General features: G+C 36.0%; 1 pseudogene; it reads left to right on the forward strand.

Annotated features, from left to right (window-relative positions):
* Positions 1–7500, forward strand: part of LOC135206874 (glutamate receptor ionotropic, kainate 2-like) — an 80915-nt pseudogene that overhangs the window by 14474 nt on the left and 58941 nt on the right.

Here is a 7500-nt window from a genome sequence, read left to right on the forward strand (position 1 = left end):
TATATATATATATATATATATATATATATATATATATATATATATATATATATATATATATATAATGTGTTTGTATCTATGTGTGTACGCGCGTGGATATCTGTGTCTGCATTTTGATAGAAATAATTTTCTGACTCTAATACCTACTGACGACTAATTCGTTACGCTAGAACGTTCGCTCATCATGGTATTTTTAGCATGAATTAAATGAGAGGTATTTAGCAAAACAGGAGTGCACTTAATTAGGCTTCACTCACTTTAATGCAATTAGGGTTTGTGCATCTATTACAAAACCTCTTGTTATCGTTTATTTTTGACTCGTGCTACTGACGTCCTTCCATCATACCAGTAATGGTTGGTGGAATATAAGCTTAAACGAAATTATAAATGGATGCCTAATACGATATATACATTATGTAAACATGTATGATTTGCAAGCGTACGCATATCTGCATAGTTTCTTATACATGAAGCACTATGAGGGAGAAAAACAGACAAAACAGAAAAAAAGTTACCTGCTTTTTGCTAATTTATCCTGTTAGCGTAAACTTTCCAGACAAAAGATCTTGTCTAGCCATTTCAACAGCATTTCACATTTCGCGAGGCCACTTCATTCGCAGTAGTCATCGACAAGGTTTAAAAGGTAGTCGTGGAAAATACAGAACAGCTTTTTTTTTTAATGAGAAACGACTCTTTCAACTCGAATTCTGGATTTTTTTTTTTTTTTCTTTTTTTTTTTTTTTTAATGCCTCCGAGTGACGACATTATTCTGTGCGTACTAACTCTCCTCTGAAACGAAGTTCTTACTGCCTATAAGCTTTTTTTTTTTTTTCTTACAGCATTCACCTTATGCACAATTTTTTAATTCGCCATTCTCTCTCTCTCTCTCTCTCTCTCTCTTATCTCTCTCTATCTCTCTCTCTCTCTCTCATCTCTCACTCTCGCTCACTCTCATTCCTTTTAGGCCCGTTTTAGACTCAAATTTCCCTTTTATCATATAACTTCATTCCTTTTGTTGAATTTGTTTATTCTGTCACTCGGTTCTGCCTTTTGTAGCTCTAAAAATCGTCTTTTTTTTCTCTACAACCGCCAATTTGACTATTTTATTCCCCTTACAACTGCTTTTGTTCCCCTCCTATTAATTATATTTCTCTTACCACTGCCTTTCTTCCCCCTCCCTATTAACTATAGATATTCCCCTTATCACTGGTTTTCTTCCCTCTCCCTACTAACTATAAATATTTCCCTTACCTCTTCCTTTCTTCTCCCTCCCTATCAACTTTAAATATTTTCCTCGCCACTGCTTTTCTTCCCCTCCATATTAACTATAAATATTTCCCTTACCACTGCTTTTCGCCCCCCTCCCTATTAACTATAAATATTTCCCTTACCACTGCTTATTGTCCCCCTCCCTATTACTATAAATATTCCCCTTACCACTACTTTTCTTCCCCAACCCCATTAACTATTAATATTTCTCTTACCACTGCTTTTCTTTCCCCTCCCTATTAACCATAAAAACCAACCACTTCCCTCAGTCCCCATCACATCATACACCAAGTATACCTTTAGTTAGACTGATATCTTTTCTTTGTCTGTTTATTTACATAGATATTTGTAAAACCAGTTCTTGAAAACTTTCAAGTCGAAGAAGCCTTCCCTTCTCACTGTTTCTTTTTTTATCCAAGTAGGCGTCAGATATACTTCTAAGGGCTTTTCTTCTCCTCAAGTATATACTTTTGAGCACTTCATAACCATACTTGTCTGAAAATTTACATCCCAGGAAAACACCCTCCAAAAGTTTCTGTGTTTTCATTTTTTTGTATCCACAAACAGGCAATCATCCAGACTCAATTGCTAGGCCTATAATTGACTTTTGCTCTTATATCATAACTACTACACAACCAAGTGAAGACAAGACTCATAATTTACCTCAATCTCTTTCGTTTATTCAATTTGTTCTGTTCCCACTTAACACAGTATATTACTACATCCTCTTCGACTGTCATGAGTTTAAACCTCACAATCTAGGACAAATAGAGAAGATTTACTGCCTATTCCTTATACTAGCAAACATATGTGTACAGAAATGCATAAAAAAACATAAAGTAATTAGGTCTACGGATGTAACCAGCCTAGTTTCACGGAAAGAACCAGCTCCGTTTCAAGGAATCCCTTCTCACCCCCACCTCTTTCGGAGGGCGGGGGCAAGGTAGGATGAAACCTCATTATAAACCATCTTAGGGGTCCCCACTATAACCCTGCCAAGTTTCATGCCCATCAGACCAGCCGTTTGGCCATGATTGAATGACAAACGGATGGATAGACATTATGCCCATTATATATAGTAAGACTAGTGATGCAAACTTTTAGGAAATCACAAGATATTTGCTCTTCGTCTTTGAATGCTTCTGTGAACACGAAACGGGAAAAGACATATTGTTTGTGGTGAAAAATCATTGAGGAATTTGAATAGGAACACTAAGATGAAAATGTCAAAGCTTGAAAAATAGCTGGAATTTTACAACCATATTCTGGTACCTAAAAAAAAAAAAAAAAAAAAAAAAAAAAAAAAAACAAAAAAAAAAAAAAAAAAAAAAAGATGTTCCGTAATAAATAACCTGTGTAATGACTATATATGAAACGTTTATCTTTTTAAAATTAAAGTTTGCTGCACCTTTGTTTATTTAGGCAAAAATAAAGAAATTTAAACGCAAAATATTAAAACCAAAACATAAACGTGTTTCGACATAAATATTCAAACGTTGTTGTTCAGTTAATGGAATTTTTAATAACATTTTTTTTTTATAAAACTTCATGAAAAGCTATGAGAATACGCCACCGAATGGTTTGCTCGTATTAATGTTGAATTATGCAGTGAAGCCTCAACGTAAACATTACAAATGTAGTACATTTTAATGAATTCTTCATCTGAGAAAAATTACCCATGTAGTTATCTGCAATAAATATAATTTTGTTTAAAATCATTGTTTTATCTTGAATTCTAAAACACCAGGTTAGGAGTATCATGCAAAAGAAAGACAATAAATAAATAAATAATAATTAAATAAATAATATATAAATATATATAAATATATATATATATATATATATATATATATATATATATATATATATATATATATATATATATATATATATATATATATATATATATGCAGAAGCCAGGTACTATGTCGTACCTCTAAGTAAATGGGGATACAATCCACAATGAAGAAAAATCTTCTTGTAGTTTAAAATAAAATATATATCTTGTACAGGATTAAAGCTTTCGACCATCCACTGTGGTCTTGTTCACTAAAATGTGATATGTCACCTCAAGGAACTAACGAGTAAGAGCACAAACATTTGAAGAAAAAAAAAAACGGTTAGGTAACAAGCTAGTTTATATTAGGAATGATCAGGCGGTTAAGCCCTCGTTCTTTCCTGAATTCGTCTTGATCTTCGTGGGGAATGTTTCTATTGTCAACTGCTTGTTCTCTGCTGGTTGGGTCGGTTTGTTGGAGAAATGACCTGATTGGAGTAAACAGGAGAGGAGGCAGCATCGATATCACATTTTAGTGAACAAGACCACAGTGGATGGTCGAAAGCTTTAATCCTGTACAAGAGATATATATTTTAAACTACAAGAAGATTTTACTTCATTGTGGATTGTATCCCCATATATATATATATATATATATATATATATATATATATATATATATATATATATATATATATATATTATAGACTACAATTACAATTAATCAAAAATGGTATTCATTAACACTTAGAACTCTATAGTAGATCCCAATTAACGACTACGTGATCCTTAATTAAGGGATCGCTAAAAGGTTCTATTTCAATAATCACTAAATGATACAAAAAATCACACCAAAAAAAGACGAGATGAGTCAGGGATAGATACTCAATTTAACACCACTTACTTAATGCACACGATTAGCACGACGTGATGAAATATTAAGCTATAGCACAAGTTACAACGCATGGCGAGTTGGTTTGTTTGTTTGATTGTATGGCGTTTTTACGTTGCATGGAACCAGTCGTTATTCAGCAACGGGACCAACCAACGCCTTTACGTGACTTCCGAACCACATCGAAAGTGAACTTCAGTCACCAGAAATACACATCTCTCACACCTCAATGGGATGCCCAAGAATCGAACTCGCGGCCACAGAGATGACAAACCAACACCATACCGACCACGCCACTGAGACGCTTGAGAGAGTACAACAGAACATGTCTTACCTACATCGCTCCTGGGAAGGAAGTAGTCTCTTGGCGGGCGGGCGTCGCTACATGCGGTAGCCAGTTAGACATTTTCCAAATTCAAGTATCACACAGTGATTAGTCAACATAACAGTTCCGATACAAAATGCATGATAACTTAAACTGTGGAAGAGGTTCCCATGACTCTGTCAGAAGCAGACTCGAAAACGTACATAATTGCATTACATATGAGAAAGAACCTCTCGTCCATGCCGCCTGCTTTACTTTTTCTTGACTAGATTCGAAACTGCTGAAGATCCAAATTAGTAAATTATGTATGTGTATACGCACACACATATATAGTTCTGGTAATCTTCTTAGGAACGAAGATATGGTAATTCAGTTGTATTCCACATAGGAAAATGAAAAATGGTATGTCTCAGAAAAGGCCCAACAATATCGTCCTCTAATGGACCTCTTCTTGGAGCATTTATTCAAGAAAGAGATAAAGTTTATCTCTTTCCTTAATAAACGCTCCAAGAAGAGGTCCATTGGAGGACGAAACTGTTGGGGATTTTCTGAGACATACCATTTTTCATTTTCCTATGTGGAATACAACTGAAACATACACACACACACACACACACACACACACACACACATATATATATATATATATATATATATATATATATATATATATATATATATATATATATATATATATATATATATATATATATAATATATATATATATATATATAATAGCAGTAACTGTTCTTGTAACTCTCAAATTACTGACTGTACGCCCATTACCTTCAAACATCCCAAGTTTCCAATATCTCACGTCCGCTGCTGACATATGCTGCAATGGTTAACAAATAAGTCAGAGGCCCATAAACAAGAGCTATTATCATCACAGTCGACATGGAATGCGCTGCAAATAACGTTCCGCAAATGTGAGAGTGAGAACGTACGATCATGTACCGGATATTAGCGGCAAATTTATTTTCAGCTTGTAATGACAAGCACGTCAGATATGTGCGTCTCATTTCTCATGCAGCGCGACATTTTTATTGTCTTCCTTTAGCTGAAATGAGAGAAAAATATTATTTTCTTTTTCACTGTTTAGCATGCAATTATTTCACTTCATTAGGTTTGGGATTTCCAAAGTAATGTGAGTGAACTTTTTTCTTTTTTGTGTTTTTGCCCCCCAACCCCCCCCCCTCTCTCTCTCTCTCTCTCTCGTCTCTCTCTCTCTCTCTTCTCTCTATCTCTCTCTCTCTCTCCAATGATGACACGTTTGTGTTTACAGTGTAAAATGGTGACACGGTTTGTGTTTTACAGTGAAAAACTGGTGACAGCAAACGGTTTCTGTTTACGGTTAAAAATATGGTGATACGATTTGTGTTTACGGTGAGTTTTTTTATGCGGATGAAGCGAGTTTTATAGATGATGGTGTTTTTTTTTAAGAAAAGTTACCGGCTGAATTCTTAGTTAGCATTAAAGGGTAGACACGTCCTTTTCTAAATGAAAAATGGTATTTGCGCTAAATGGTATTGAATCTGTGCCACGATATCTCATTAGTCGATCATTCTTCCGATACGCAACTCCCGAAAGAAATTTCAAATGTCAACTTTCCGAAGAAATACAAATTCTTTTCTTATCTCTTTTGTTACCTCTTCCGCCTGCTACAAATCCTCTTCCTATGTTTCACTCTCTCTCTCTCTCTCTCTCTCTCTCTCTCTCCTCTCTCTCTCTCTCTCCTTTGTATGATGCTTTGTATGATGCCTGCTTTCTTCTTCATCTCTTTTTCCTTTTAATTCTCATCTCACATCTTTCTCTTCCCTTTCTCATTCTTTATCACCCTTTTCATTATCATTTCTTGACTTTTTCATCATTCTCATCCTTATCATCTTCATTGTTCTCAGCTTCTTCCAATTCCTCATCCTCCTCTCCCTCTTCCCTTCTCTCTTCCTCTCTCTGGTTATTCTTCTTCTTCCCGCTCTCCTCATTCATTCATCTCCTTCTCCCTCTTCCTTTCTCTCTTCCTCTCTCTGGTTATTCTTCTTCTACCTCTCCTCACTCATCTCCTCCCCCTATTCCCTTCTTTATCCCTCTATAGTTATTCTTCTCCTTCCCGATCTCCTTATTCATTCGTCTCCCACTTCTTTCTCCTTCTCATCCTTAACATCTTCCTCTCTTGTTATTCTTCTTCTTCTCCCTCTCCACATTCATTCATCTCCTTCCCCCTCTTCCTATCTTCCTCTCCTCTCTGGTTATTCTTCTTCTCTTCACGTTCTCATCTTTATAACTCCTCCTCCTCCTCTCTCCCCACAGACAGAGATGGCTCTCCACATTCATTCATCTCCTTCTCCTTCTTCCTCTTCCTTTCTCTCTTCCTCTCTTGTTATTCTTCTTCTTCTTCCCGCTCTCCTCATTCATCTCCCCCACCCTCTCTCCCCGCAGACAGAGATGGCTCTGATGTACGACGCGGTACACCTCTTCGCGAAGGCTCTGGGAGATCTGGACAGATCTCGCCCGATTGAAGTGGCCCGACTCGACTGCGAAGGAGACGAGACCTGGATTTATGGAAATTCTCTCGTTAATTACATGAAATGGGTAAGTGACGCTATCTCTCATACAAAGGATCGGGGCTAAATGAAGAAAAACTGCGGGTTATTTTTTTTTTAACACAGGAGAACGGGTTTTCAATTTTTTAACACAGGAGCTCTGGTGTTTTCACATTTTTTAACACCGGAAAACTGGGATTTAATTTTTTCAAAAGCAGGAAAACTGGGTTTTAATTTTTTTAAACAGGAAAACTGGTTGTTTTCATTTTTTTTAACACAGGGAGGAAAACGGATTTTAATTTTTTTAAAAGCTGGAAAACTGGGGTTTTCATTTTTTTTAACAAAGGAAAACTGGGGTTTTCATTTTTTTAACACAGGAAAACTGGGGTTTTCATTTTTTTAACACAGGAAAACTGGGGTTTTCATTTTTTTTAACAGAGGAAGCGAAAGCCACAACAAAGGATGGTGGCTCAGTGACGAAAAACTGTCGGGTTTTCCTTTTTTTTTTTTTTTTTTTTTTTTAACACAGGAAGCGAAAGCTTCCTTGGCGGCGTCTGTGTTTAACCAGATGTTGCAGTCCATTTGTTCATGCTATTGTTGTCCTTTTTAATGGGAACGCCCCCAAACCCCCACCCCCACCCCTCGTCGTTTTAAAAGGTCCACGTACTTTCATCATTCTCATCCTTAACATCT

The sequence above is a fragment of the Macrobrachium nipponense genome, chromosome 31 (assembly GCF_015104395.2).
Source record: "Macrobrachium nipponense isolate FS-2020 chromosome 31, ASM1510439v2, whole genome shotgun sequence".
Taxonomy (NCBI): domain Eukaryota; kingdom Metazoa; phylum Arthropoda; class Malacostraca; order Decapoda; family Palaemonidae; genus Macrobrachium; species Macrobrachium nipponense.